The sequence below is a fragment of the Lathamus discolor genome, chromosome 1 (genome assembly GCF_037157495.1).
Source record: "Lathamus discolor isolate bLatDis1 chromosome 1, bLatDis1.hap1, whole genome shotgun sequence".
NCBI classification, from domain to species: domain Eukaryota; kingdom Metazoa; phylum Chordata; class Aves; order Psittaciformes; family Psittacidae; genus Lathamus; species Lathamus discolor.
The window spans coordinates 130,302,252-130,317,946 of record NC_088884.1 but is presented as its reverse complement, the minus strand read 5'-3'; the positions used below and the strand labels follow the sequence as shown (position 1 = coordinate 130,317,946).

General features: G+C 37.7%; 1 protein-coding gene across 1 annotated transcript in view; it reads right to left on the bottom strand.

Moving 5' to 3' along the window:
* The window catches only part of TENM3 (teneurin transmembrane protein 3), a 422,372-nt gene that overhangs the window by 283,124 nt on the left and 123,553 nt on the right, over positions 1–15,695 (bottom strand). The gene's annotated exons all lie outside the window — the stretch shown is intronic.

The window sequence follows — 15,695 nt, the reverse complement described above, 5'->3', positions numbered from 1 at the left end:
ACCATAAATCCATATGCACAGACAAGACTGCACTATGCTTTGACTTTCCAGGAATGGACAGTAAGCATAAAAGAAAGAAGTGTGAAAATGACCCATTTTTAGCCATTTTTCATTGTATTTATTCAGGGAGCTGGAAGACAGAATTTGATTTCTCTTAGACAAGAAATGCTGAAGTGCTGTTTCTTCTTTCTAGAGTGGAGCAGGTGGCCTTTGGGAGATTTAACAACTTGGCATAAGTCTACACTAACCTATTACAAAGGCAAAGGTGATGGACAAGAAAATGCTTCTTGAATTTGAAGGGAAACAGCTGATACATGTACACACTGCATGCTGAGATAAAGATTAGAAAAGGCTGAAATTGGTACTAGGTTTAAAAAGTATCTGTAGCTAGAATGTATATAAACAGCAAAATGCATTGTCATCATACTGTTAATTATCATTATTTTGAGAAGGGCATGATGTTAACAGGCTCAAAACATGTTTCAGCCTGATTTAAAAAGCAGAACTTTTTTTCTTCCATAACAAGGTAAACTAACAATAGACTCTCAGGAGTCCCCGGTCCTTGGCTTTCTCAAAGATTGTGCTTCTATTAACTTCTACATATTTACACTTCTCAGCAACTGAACAGCATCACACAGATAAAGCCCAAAGGAAATGTAGCAGTTAATAAATTATTAAGCCGTTCTCCTTTAAAACATCAGCTACTGGGCAGTACAAAGACTTGGCATGCCATGTCAGATGCAAAAGGACCTGCAAATCTGGAAGACTTATCGGAGCTGGGGAACAGCTGGCTCTGCAGATCCCAAGGCCCACCTGGGATCCACTTACTACAGCCTGTCATTCTCGCCGAGTTTAATGCTTATACAGTCAATGAAACATTAGATGAAGCTAAAGGATACATCCCCAAAGAATCTGACTTATGCTCTGGGAAATGACCTTTAAGCAGTCACCTTCTGATAGAAAATTAAACTACAGCTTCCTGCATCTACAAAAATACCGTGATGTTTGTGATTTGTCCCTAATGGCATACATGCATTACGTCAGTCCTCTTTCTACTGAACTTTCTACTATTTGTTTGGGTTTTCTTCGCATTTTATATTTTCACACTTCAGCACACCAGGTACTAGTTGCTAAAGTGATTAATTTCAAATTACTCTAGTCAGTGGGTTTTCAGTGACAACTGAAAGTCCAGAATATTCATTTGGCTTGTTTTAAAAATCAAACTTGCATTGCCTGTGGAAGCATTTTTTTAACTCTGTCTTATCAGTAGATCAACCAAACACATTTTCTCATTTTATTAAAAGAGCAATGGCCTTTATCATGAGGAACATGATAAAAAAAAAAAAACATGGTTCTTTTTACGATTTTGATAAAGAAAATTTCTTTATAGGAGTAGACCAGAGTAACAGCTATGTGTATGACGTGGAAAGTAGTATATGCCTGGTAGTCCAGACATACAAATGAACTCAGGTATAATGCTTTTTAATGCTTCCTCTACAGTCAACAACACACACACTTGGAAGCAAATCACCTGACATGACGTGGGCATCTATTTATGCCCCACAGTACTTGAGCCACATTGTAAGGCTCCTCTCTGTTTATCATAAAGAAAATGTAGGCAAAGACTCCTTTCAGACATACCCTTACTGCACTAACTTTGAGAAATAAGACTGACATTGGCACACACAGAACGTACGACTGTAAAACACTCCTAGATGTGAAATATTAAAAATCACTGATTTCTTCAAAGTAAAACAAAACAATGTAGCAGTAAACATAAGAAAAAAAACCCAACAAAAGGATGATGTAAATCGAATGACCAAAAAATAATTAGTCTGGTAGGGATGGAGCAAAAGGATCCCTGTTCATTGAATGCTCATGTAAAAGAAAACAAAAACAAAAAAGGAGGGGTGGGGAAGTGACTGTCTTCAAACAGATCTGCTGAAGAACACAGAAATAATGGAAATCTGCAGGGAGGTGAATCCCATCTATACTGATACTGTAAGTCAAACAATTAACCCATCTGCTTCAACGCATTTAGAAAGTGTTAGTTAAGGAGATTAAATAGAAACACCTATCACAGGGATTGTGCTAATATAGACAAGATCTGAGGGAGCTCAGAAAGCAGTGATAATGATAATGCAAAAATGCTGTGAGAGAATGAGACACAGTATTTAGAAAGAGTAGGAAAAAGCAATGTAAAAAACCATGAGTGGTATCAAACAAAAAACATCTTTACTGACAACATCTTAAAGCTTAAAAGCAGAGAAAACACAGATTACTTAGACTAACATATTCCTCAAATGGAAGAATAAAGGAGGTGGAGAAAACACTCAGCACTGCTTTTATTTTCAAAGTAGTTTCACTGGCACCTTAATAACACCATTTCTTAAGGGAATCGGGAAATGCAGATCTATTTGTATGTTTGCTTATAACGAGGAAAACATACATCACAAAGACTTAATATCTGCATTTTCTCAATGTAACTTTTCCAGCCTTAAAATGACGAGAGCAGTTTATTCCTTCTGTATGCAAAATTATTTGTTATAGAAGTGACTTTTACACATTTTATGACAATTTCTTAGACACTTCCTGTTTCAGCAGTTGGATACCAAGAACATACTGTCTGGTAAATTGGTAGCAGCTTTAAGAGACATAAAGTATCCACTTAACTGTCGAACTTTACATTTTGAGGTCTCAACTGGGGTTACGCCATGTCCCTAATGCACACTAGACCTAAATTATATAGCATGGGCCCTGAGAAGCTCAGCTAATTCCCTTACCTGCATCACACTCCTGGTTTGATCTTGTCTTCTCTGCATTATATATCTTACTATTCTCACCCTATGGGCCAAAAGAGACTCATTATCCACCTGAAAAGCAAAAAATGCAACACACATCTAAATCTCAAACTGATATTTGCATGTCCTTGTTATTTCAACAGGAACTATGCAAATTCATTTTCAAGGATATAGTTATAGTTTGAGAATTTCCAGGAGCTCCCAGTAGATCTGAAATCACATCTCCCCCATTCCATAGCAGTGAACCAGGTTGACAAAGCAAGAACTGCTTTTAAACCTCTGACCATTTGGCAAACTTCTCTTCTAATTTACATCTGCTGCAAACAACATACTGTACACTTACAACCAAAGCATTAATTCTCACTCTATGTGTTGTCGTCGTAAATGACCTCACGGTCCATTTTTCAGTCCAATTACTGCCTACCTACTGGCTACCAAAGCCATCCTGCTGCTGAGAACTTGTAGGAATATACCTCAAGACCTTGCAGTGAGTTTCACAGATTTTTTTTTATTTTATTTTTATTGGTGATAAGTGGGTAGATCTCAGCTGAAATAAACCGTTTCCCATTCCTTAAAGAGCCAGCACATTTCACCCAACAGCCAGATACTAAAATGTTCACATTTATCTTCATACATGCCTTCCGCCTGTCCATGTACTACTTGACTAGCAATTCTTAACTCCTTAGCTGAAAAACACAATACTTCTAACTACGTATATACTTGCTTTCCCTATAACAAATGCCTTGACTCACATCTTCAAGAAAGAAATCTGGGTTAAGCCCCGACTAGTAAACCAGTCTTTATATTTCTGCTGTGCATTTGAAGAAGGGCTGTATCATCATCCATGTCATAGAGATATTGCTGAATTGTGACACCTTAAAAAGGTATGAAGCACTTCAAAACTCACAAATAAAAGATAAGAAACAGAAAAGCTATGTTATCGTGAATGCGAATTCAAGAAGGGAATTTACAAACTTAAGCCATCTAAAAGCTATAACTCATGAAACATGTGAGGACTTACACAAGCCAGATTGCAGGAACGTATCAGGGTATAAGAATGGCAATTCAAGAGTATCATACTATTACAAGAGCTCTTCACTTGATGTAAGACTCTGTTATAGCATCCTATGCACCAAATGCGTCAGCCAAAACATTACACCACTGTAAGTTGTTCCAGCACTATTTTCCTGTACAGAGGATACATAAGCAACGGCAGAGAAACCTTACTGAGGGAATCAGTCTCCCATTGGAATCACAAGGCCTGACAGGGCTAATAAAAGCAAAGTCCTAGTGCTCATGCCAAAAGAGACCGGGGAAAATGAAGGCATTTCCTTACTTTGAACTTCTTGTAGGGTTTCCAGGAGGCAAGTGAATGTTATAGAGTTGTTATAGTGCCTTTTCAGGGCAAATATCCGTTTTGCATAGTAACATGAAAGAATCAAAAGCACGCAGATTCTTTATGCTGGAGGAAGAGCTCAAGTACAATTAGCATGTAGAGTACATTGAATTTCAGGCACATGTTTTACTGAGAATTGTATTGACTATATTGAGTAGCAAAGTGCAAGTAATTCTTAATGGATGACAAGGAGATAGATTGTGGCTTCTGTACCTTAAATTCTGACCTTCAAAATTACATTGAACATATTTTAAAGGATATTACAGCTACAGTCCAGCTACTGAGTCTGAGTTCATGTCTTAACATAATTTTTTATACATGACTAATGACTATAGCATCATAAAATATTGCCAATAAACTGAACACAAAGCTACTATTCCAATTTTTCATCAGAAAGAGAACTGTCAGCTTCCTCACCTCAAAAGCATGTACAAGTTTCTTCTGTTGTTCAAAAACTGTACAGACTTAAAACTTCTCTTGCCTCAGTTTTGAATCCACCACACCCCTGCTGAGCACTTCCACATCCATGAGCATAAGCATTGGCCCCATTTTGCCAATACTCCAACCACCCAGCAGCATTTCAAATTAACTCTCTTCTCTTGACTTGTTTGCACCCTGGTTTCTCAGCACTGCCCCTGCCCCAGTATGGGATTTTCTGAATGGCAGCTGGGATGAAAATGCAATGGAAAGAAGGTGTGCTGGAGTGAAGAGAGCATGATCACAGTACAGGTATTAATTCCTGCTCTAGCACACTCAGACTTCACATTTCTTTGTGTTTCCCCCTACAAGGAAGGAAGGGGAGAGGTAAGTTACTGATTTAGAGAACTGTGGACTAACGCTCGTTTGTTGGATGTAAATACATGTAAAATTATTTTCATATTTGCAAGCAGAATCCTGTAAAATATTTGCTGGTCTGGGGTTATTTTTTCTCATGCTAACAGGGAAGTTTGGGCTGGAATTTGAAATACAGTACTTGGATGTCAAGAAGCCTGTCAAATTCTCAAACTGGCAGACATTTGAGAAAATAAATAAATTATCAAAACAATTCCCAACAGTCCATCTTGCAAAAGTGTTAAAAATAACAGATATGCATTATTATTAAATACGCTTTAACACCAGCTAAGTGACTGATGTAGGTGGATGATGCTAAACAGTTTATTTTTGTCAGCTTTCAAGGTGCAATTTTTCTTACACATTGTTGATAGCAATCTGTGGGGATCACAGATTTACAGGAATGAACGAGACAGTGAGGAGGATTATCCATTCTTAATAGAACGCTAACCTGTTCCTATAACCTCTGGGAGACTGATTTTGCAGCCTTCCCAAGACATTTCAAACAGTGCATAGCTACCTTAATGCCTAAACAAAAATCCTTCTGACAACAATTAGTACTTTATTTCTTGCCTGCTGACAACAACAAAGTTGTTCCCTGTTTCTTACTATCAGTCTTCTACATACCTGAAAATGTACGAGATCTTTGCATCATTTTCCCTTCTTTAGAAAAAAGTCCAGTTTGGTCATTGTTTCTACAGGGGACATACTCTCCATTTTGATTTTAGCTAATGCTGTTGTTTTGGGGTTTTTTTCCCCCCAAAGTTCTTGGATATAAAACTTTATTGGTTTGTGAATCCCAGTGACAGGCAGTACTAACAGGTGAGGCCTTATGAGTGCTGAGAGACGCTGAAGGAATTACTTCATGACTACTTCACGTGACATGCTTATGTTGCAACAGATAATTATTTTTTTCCTTTCCCTCACAAACTGATTACTTGGTCAATTCACACTGTTATGAACAATCCCTTGCAGTGCTTAGCTCCTTTCCAACACAACTTCTGCCAAGCAAATGGTTCTCCCATCCTGAACATGTAAATTATTGCTACTTCAGGGTTGCACCTGTACTTTCTCTTACTGAACTGAATACAAGTTCAATATATGAATATTGTTAATCCCTTCCAGCAAGGTGCATGTGCCTCCTCCTAGACAGGCACTGCTAGCAAAAGTTAACACAACTACTACAAACACTCAAAACTGTCATGAAAATATGGAACTGAACAGAACCAAGATCTTCACAAAACCTTGACCATAGGTTGTTTAGCTGGTAGACCCCTCAGCCTTCCTCTGCACATACTGCAGTCTACAATTTTGCTCTTCATTTTCAGGTGTAACACAGTGTGCAATGGCAGTGAAAGTTAATGGACATTCCCAAATTTACAGCTCCGTTTGCTAAGAAACAAAACAATATTCGGTCAAGCGTAGGTTACAGAAAACGTTCTTTCCCAAATGTGTCTGAAAATCCCATTGCTGTGGATGTTACTGGTTTTACTACGTGGAATACACGATTGATCTAAACCTTACACTGAGCCAAATTTATGAAAAGTTTGGTTTGTCTCCAAGGCTGTATTTTCAAAACCCTCCATGCTGTTAATAAAGGTGCAAGTGATAATGGTGCATAACTCGAAATTGGTAAATAGACAAGGGTTGGAATTACACATCCTTACATGTAATGGAAGCAGGTAGCTTCTATTTTCACTGTTTGGTGACATTAATGCAGTAATACTGAGTAACTGCTGACAATTAGCCAGAAGATGGAGCAGAGGTCTTGTAGGAAAATTACTCCCTGGTGGCAAAATACTGAAAATTCAATTACACTCTGTTTATTACAGGCCTACATTAGGAACTGCATTCATAATAAAGACCTTGATAATATACAAATTAATCGCAGCACAGGGGAGTGCTTTACTAACTTTTTTACTCCTTGAGGTATTCTTCAATATTAAGTTTTTAATATAACCATAGACATATTGAAATGCTTTCTATAAAGCTTTTCAACTAAAATTCCTTAAATAAAATATCATGATATGTGAACATTGTTCTGAAAAATAAGATAATTGCTATTATAGTTCCTTGAATAAAACAAGGTGCAGATAACAATTTTTACATACCCTTTTAGGTATTCTCTGTATCTTGAGATTCATGTTTATGCTTCTATGAAGTATGTTATCATGCAAGCATTGTTAAAGTCATACAGGCTACAGCCTTGCAGTTTTCTGAAGATAGTCACATATACATATGTGAATACTTTCTTTCAATTTAGGAAAAGCCAGGGACTTGAAGGTATGCATATCCAACTTCTGCAGATATTGCAGATCAGTTTGAAATAAGATTGAATAATCTAGTTCTTACTATTTAAGTTACAGCAACTGCAAAAAATGCTCCCAAGAAGAGCAGCTAGATATAAATTCATGCTATGACAATGTGTATTGGATACTGTTGAATAATTTAGTTTCTGAATGAATTTAGTCAGCAGTTTGTTTAGCCTTTCAATAGCCTACTGCCTGCTTTAAAGACTTCTAGTTGCAAGCTCTTCAGCACAAAGCCTTTAAACTGTTGTATTTAAAATCTAGCTATATGTTTTCTGATTTTAATTGTATTTTGCTAATGACAGCAGTAAGACCTATGATACTTTACTGAACCTGAAGTGGAATAAAAAAGTCCACTGTCTTCATAGTTAACGTAATATGTTACTCAAAAAATGCAAATCTAGAAAAAGTACTGAACACAAGCACAGTATTCCACAGGTGAGCTGTCTCTAATTTTGTTTGAGAGAGATTCCTAAGGAATTCTGGTACTGGACTTTCATTAACAAATACTTCAAACAAAGATGTGAAACTTGGTTACCTAACTAGGCTCTATGTTACTGAAACTCTCTTTAGATCCAAATATTCTCAATCCTTATTGTAAAATCCTTCCACTTTAAGGAAGAAGACCTCACGCTTCCTGCTTTGTAAAAGGATTCCCTGAATTGCAAGATACAGTAACACTTAGTGGTGCTCAAGCTGCTGACACAGAAGGGCAGCTCCAGTGACAGGACCAGATAGGACCTTGGTTCTGCAAGAATATGCCCTGTGTAGGACACAAGATTGCAGAGGAGATAACTGATGATAGCTCTGGTATTTGAAATTAGCTTGAATAATAACCCTGCAGCTTTGTCCTAGCTAAGCTACTAGTAACCAGGAAAAAAACCAACAAAAAACCAAACCAAAACAACAAACCCAACCCAAAGAAATAAGGATTAAAAAAAACCCAAAAAAACAACAAAAAACCAAACTCAAACAACAGCAGCAAAACCCGAATGAAAACATGTTATCTGGCAATATGGCAATAAACTCAATTCTCACTGAAGTAGAAATTATGAATTTGGTATTTTCTTATGTGATAAATGAATCTTTCACAGGTAGGTCCTCCCTCACACTGCCCACACAAATTCCTTCAGCTGCCACTCCTAAGTGACTACTCTGAAAATGCCAGATCACTGCAGAACCCACAGAAACAGAAAGCTCATGAGATAAGATCTCATAAGATCTCAGACTGCTTCCTGGCAGAGATGAGACGAATGAATGCCATGTCCTTCTAGCTTTTAAATGTGTTGTTTGTCAGGACTTTCTATCTGAAGTCAGGCACAAAAATAAGATGCAGAACAACACTGTATGCAACAGTGTGACAAGGTCCAAAACCAGGAAGAAAGACCAGGTAGTCTGAGGTCCAACACCCCAGCATTGCATCCCTTGTATCTGCAAGTTACTCCATCTGCCTGGTGCATTTTATGAGAACAGTCACAGCAAAGAAGAGAACACAGAATTTCCACATGTTCACAGGATTCAGACATCAACAGCCTTGGGTGACATGGTTTAGTGTGAGGTGTCCCTGCCCATGGAACTAGATGATCTTAAGGTCCTTTCCAACCCTAACTATTCTATGATTCTATGATCAAGGAAAATCTTGCTTCATAAAATCAGTCTGACCCATAAAATCAGTCAGTTCAGGTGCCACCTGGAAGGGCATATGCAATCTGCATATGGATTTGGTCCCTCCTCAAGCATGCTTCCACAACCGATAGATATATTACAATGCTTGGCTGTCTGGAAAATCCTTCTGTTCGTGTTACAGGCCATGCAGTGAAATTGCAAACGGAATGCTTCTTGCAGGCTCAAAAGGTGACCAAATGAATTGGTGCAAGAACTGTGCAACAGGAGAGTCTGAAGAATGGGAGCACCGAAATGAAAAGAACTACAAGGACCTGTGGATTCCTTGAATCTTCTCAAATGTAGACACCAGACAGGCTAAAGTCATCCTATATTTCAAAATGAGGAAATACTATGAGCACATGCATTTCCTCTTGAATTCTGGTGTGTCATCATCTACAGTTCTTAAACAAAGAAAAAAGGCCACTTCTGGTTACAGTAAACTCTGAGGAGGGACTGGGAAAGCACTGCATAGAAAATACAGCATGACAGACATCACGTTCAGCATAGTGTCAGAGCACTAGGAAAGCAGAGCAAAATAAGGCAATGCTCTGACCAGACAGGGCGGCTACCTGCACTGTCAACCCTGGCATTGCTTTCCATAGTATCAACTATCAAATTTAGGGCAGAGATTTCCTTACTCTACCACAAACCAATCTGGGAGGGAGATCAAACATGAATTGGCAGCAGTGATATACACATGACTGGTACATGTAATGGCAGGTGCTCCAGTGCCAGCTGTCACTTCAGCTATGGCAGTCCTACATGGCTGGTAAGATGCAAGCCAAGTCAGACTTTCTGCCACTGTTGGAATTTGGAGGCATCTTCTTTTCCCTCAAACACTGCAGGGAAAGAGTAAAGCTCCATTCAATGCCTCTGCATGGTTGAGCATGTTCCTTCTTCATACCCACCTACGACGCTAAAAGTGCAAGCTTCTGCCTTCATTTCCAAGAATCAGCAGTTGCCTATACTGTGTCATGTTCATTTTGTGCAAGAATCGTGTCTGGCTTATCTACCTGATAATAAACTGTTCCTATGGTTTTGTCGGGATGGCAGAAGAGTGGAGGAAAGGCCATTGCTTCATTTAGATCTGATGAGATCAGTACAGATAGTTTCAGAGAGTTCATTTCACCTCCTGTCTTCCATGCTTTGTGTATCCTATGGGAAAATATTAAGCACACTGAACATGGCAGTGTGTGCAATTCAAAAAATGAATCTGCTACTGAATGGTTAGAATTTGAAGCCTCAGGTTGAAGAGTCCTGAACAGGAGATAAGGCAAAACATAAAAATGGTATTACAGAGGAGTGTGAAAAAACCCATCATTACTTGGTCTAAGAGTACTGATATAATCAGAAATCAAAAGAATCAATTCAGGAAGTCTGTTCCAATTTAGCCAAAGCTTGGACCAGTATACTAGCTCAGCTGTACTCCGCTCTAATGGGAGGTGGCAGGTAACCAGAGAAAGGGCAGTAACATATCTGCTTTTGTTTTGTTTTTTTCCACTCATAAACAAGTGGATAAAGAACACATTTCCAGTAATAGCAATCTGACATACACTTTAACATCATACAAAACTACTTGCATTTACTGAGTATATACAAAACCAAGTATCTTAAAGCTGCTTATGATTTGTGAAAAAGTTTTTGTGCAGTCTCATCTGAAATTAGCACAGATTGTCCAGGTTTCTCCATCACCTTACTTTTTTTTAAATGGATAAAATTTAGTGAGATTATTTGCAGGATTCAGAAATGCTTTTGAATTTATAAGTTAGGCCTTTTTCAAAGTTACTGCAAATGTGTATATATATATATATTATATATACACACACACACACACACACACACATATAAAGATACCAAATATTTTCAAATTATTTAAAGAAAGTAAAAAAGACAGTTAGGAAGTTTGACAGAAAATAAGCATTATGATGCCCATTTGTAAGTACAAAAACAAAATCAGAAAAATTAAGTAATGTGCAAATGCAGAGACAGCAAATTAGTGACCAAATTGTTTCACTGCAGAATCTCTGACTTCAAAGCAAATACTTTGAAGGCTTTCCACATGTAAATTTCAGAAGAAATTGATATGCAGAACAAAAGTCACCGGGATTGGAGTTTAGCTGAGCTACCAGTTGCACTGGTAATTACAAGTGATCAGGACACTGAGTCTAACCTGAACTCGCAACAGAATACTCTGCACTGACTCAGTGTTGAATTTAATAGACATAATGAACCATCATCACCATGTCCAAGAGTACGGTATATTTTCTTTGATTATTTTCACAGACTATCCAAAACTCAAGTCCAGTTAGCTTGTGAAGTCTGATGAGAGCACAGCCTGAGGTCATACAGACAAAAAAACAACTCAAAAGATTATGTCAGGCTTGATTTAAGAAGGAAAAATAAGACCACAATGGAAGAAGAGGATGTGAGATTTTTGGGGCTGGGTTTTTTGTTGTGGGTTTTTTGTTTGTTTCTTTCTTAAGGAAAAGCAGGATAATTACACATTTTGCACTAAAAAATATAAAAGGATATTACATTGTCTGGCTTTTTTGTAAGTTCTGTGGAGGATAACATTGCACCATAAAAGCAGAACCAGAGAGTATGATAAAAAACATTCAGAAAACATTTCTTTTTTGGATATGACTATGCAATGGTTTGGTTTTTTTCTGTATCTTTTCATATACTGTATTCAAACTCTGCTTTAAAATGTTTTAAGTAAGAAGGAAAACTGGATTTTGAGATAATCAGTAGTACCCATGTCACCTAAACGGTTACTGCAAATTCCTGCTATGAATTCTGGGGTAACCAGAATCAGCAGAGAACCATATAATTCAGTTCCCCAAGAGACACTGTCTCTCTTATGTATGAAGCAAAGCAATCTTTCTCATTGGAAACAAAACTGAAATCTTTGAGTTCAATTAACTCTCCAGCCTCAACAAAAGTGCATTGCAGTAGACTCTTTTTTGTAGGAATAATTTATCAGAATTCTCTTTAATGCTTTTTTCATAACATTGAGATACCTCAGAAAGAGGATGAAAAATTCAATTGTGTAGAGCTGATCAGAGGAACAAAAATCCACTCTGAACAAAGGTAAGCCGATTAACTTTTTCATAAAAATCAATATAGTTGATACTGCAAAGAACAAAGAACTGGTAAGAAAACAAGAAAGAAATGAATTTGTGGGGGTTTTAAAGCAAATTGCTAAGAGTACACAGACTCTGTAACCATATTTTCAATATTGTTATAGTCGTTTAAATATATTCCCTAAGTCCCAGAAGTACAAAGATGACTCTCTGAATAAGGAGAATGTTATTAATGTATGCAAAGTGGACATCAGCATTTTCCGGGTAAGTTCACTTAGTAGTTTTATGCGGTATGTAACATTTGGAGAAAAAAAAATTAAGAATTCTAGCTTATCTTTTCCAAAAACGTAGCTGGGCATTTGTAACAACAAAACCTGGATTTCAAAATGCATATACATGTTACAGAAACATCTAAGCCACACCTGACAAATAACACCTAGCATGGGGACTGCAAAATTATTCTGGTTTAGGTAATGTTAAACAATAAGTATCTTCCAAGTAATTAAACTTAAGGAGCTCCTAATAGCAGGCAGCAGACGAAGTATTTTTACCTACCTGTTTATGAACACAATTAAAAAGCTGTTACATGACTACACCTAGGGTTTAGTGAAACCCACTTTTTAAAGACAGCAGGTTCTTGTCTGCTTGAGACTTGGCCTTGCTGAAAATAAGAAATTAAGAAATGTAACTGCTAAAAGAGCAAGAAGAGTGCTTTTCCCTATGGACATGAAAAAGTATTTCAGTCTTTTTCAGCCAGTAGTTACAGGGCTTAGCTGGCAGGTACAGCCATCTTCTGGCAACCTAAAACACAACAGAGGAATGACACAACTACATAAAAACTGCCTTGGCAGCATCAAGATGGCACAAGAAAATGACACTGCAGTCAACCCTGAAGGTATAAACCTCTGCAGCACCGGGAGTGGAAAGTATCCTCACTGCCCTGTGACTGAGAAAATTTTAAGTTGGACAGAGAGTTCGGTGAACTTAAGGTAAATCCTGAGAAAGACTAATAAAAAAACTGAATTCCTGAGTTTAACCTCTGTCTGACAGGTTGTTAACAAGCAACACTTAGGTGGAGCAGTCACAAGTCATTCCTTCCACGCTGCAGAAGGCAGTCACTTTGACTTTGCTCCCTGTACGAAGTCAAACACTCCTGCATTTTTTTTATGTCACAGGGATTGTTAGATAGGAATAAAAACAGGCATTTGAACTCTCCCCTTGCTTATTTCTACTCATAGCCTAATGGGCAGCAGATCCCAAAAGAGTCTAAGAAATTGCATTTTGAGGTAAGACAGGAATACTCTTAGACAATGGAGAGGTTTTTGTCTCAAAACCAATACTCTTGCAAACCATCTTCCAGAAAATAACTAACACTGTGTAAATTAAAATAAAGTCTGCTGAGGAACTATCGGATCCTGATCCTTTAAAATACATTTTCATGTGTATGAGGAACTGCTGTTAAATTTAAACAACCAGGACAGTTATTTGGCATCTTGGAGCTTTTCTTTTGGAACTAAAAAGTTTGTGGCTATAGGTTCTCCACAGTGTTCACTGCTGTATTCTGACAGAAGCAAACCAATTTTCAGTTAAATACAGAAAGGAAATGAGAATGGGGGAGGAAGTTACAACCGCAAAAATGTGAACCAATTTGTTCATCCAACTATTTCTTCTCTGCAACATCTACACACCATGGGACAGATATAAATTCAGCAAAAGCACTGGCAGGATTGTAGGGCCAGGATTTCTGGTAAGATCCCTCACCATTTAGCAGTTGCAGATGGAATCAATGAACAACAGCTGAGGCAAAATGAGCAACTGTGAGTGTGGGAACAACAGACTTCTAGACTTAATCCACCTCTATATCAGGTCTTCCTGTGAATTTAGTCAATGTTCTCTATATTAATTTGATTTTTTCTGGTAAAGATTTTCAACAGCACTTATATGATTTAGGAGCCCAAGTCCTATTACAACTCATGAGGATGTGAGCACTAGATCTCCAGGGTGCTTTTTAAAATGTCTCACTCTACCTGTAAAATGGAAAAAACAATCATTACTTGCTGCCTTCTAACTACACAAATACAAGGACTAAAAGGAATATCCAGTACTGTCCCTGCATGAACTCCTCACTTTTCCAAGGCTCAAGAGGCTAATATAACCTTATCATGGCTTCAGGTCAAAAGATTGAGTCTAATGGACCAATGGAAGGAATTAATTTCAGAGCTCAGGACCTTTAATTGAGAGCAGATGGTGCCTAGTCCCTATAAATTTAAAGTCTGGGGCCTGTTAACAGAAGCATGTAATCTCATCTCTATTGCCATAAGCAGCCAGGGCCCAGTAATATTGAGTTTACAAAACAATATAACAATCTCCTAGAACTCCACTGAAAGCACACAAGCAGCAAAGATGGTTAATGAAAAAGACGTCATATGTTCTCTGCAGCTAAAATGGTTAAGGGAATGAGTGAAGCTTTTAAACAATTTTAAATGTATCTCTTTATAGAATATACAGCAATCATGCAATGAAGAACTTAGCAGCCTGAACAATTCTGGTTAACTCTACATGGAAGGAGACTGGATACTATCCATTTAACCGAATCACGATGCTAGAGGCCATCCCTTTCAAAGTCATTTTCACCTAGATATCTTGGAAATTTTCAATATTCAAAAGAACTTCAAAGATTATAAACTACCTTGATACATTCAATATCCATCTTCAACAACAGGCAGAGAAGACAACTCAAACCTTCCCCAAGAAATAAGTCTTGCCAAAATTGATCTTCGACTTCACTTTTCTATTTTCTACAAACTGCACAAGTGACCAATACTGTTTTGTTTAGTGAAACCCACTACAAAAAGAAATTCATGTTTTGTACAGACACAAAGCAACCCAAATTCTTTAGCCTGTCTGCCACAGGTGCAGACTGAGACTCCATAGCATTTGTCATCAGCAATTACACAAGACATTTTATTTGTAACTATAAAAGATTTTAAAGAAGTATTACATTTAGAAAAGCCCAGTGACTGAGGGGGTGGGGAATTAATCTCTTTCTCCAGCATACAGTGGAGCAGTGGCAGAGCATGTAACACCGGAATAAATTTCCTTTTCTTATGCTCATGACTGCACACAGACTTGCAATGGAAATGCTTTCAAGATTCTAGGTCAGTTGAAGAAGAAACCGATCTTCAACCCTGTATGTTTAATCTCCAAGAAAACTACATATATAAGCCACGAAAATAAAACTATTCAAGAAAAGGTCTTGTAAGGATAGCCATATATGTGCATATATAGTCTTATACACAACATTTATGTAGCTATTTTACCACAAATTACAAAAAGCAATTATAATGTAGTCAAATGAAGAAATCAGCCTGTTGTCAGTCTTTGCCCTGTCATGGCCTGACCAGAGTTTCCATTATTTGGGGTTTTTTTAGGCTGTGATTACTGCACCAAGGGTGGAAACATTCACATTCTGTTTCAGACATACCTAGACAGCAGCCACAGTACCTCAGGGAGGGATATGCCAGTAGCAGCACAGCCCTGACACAGCAGCTGCGCAGAACCTTCAAACTCATAAGAAAACTGTTATCTATTCTGGACACTCTTACAGAAG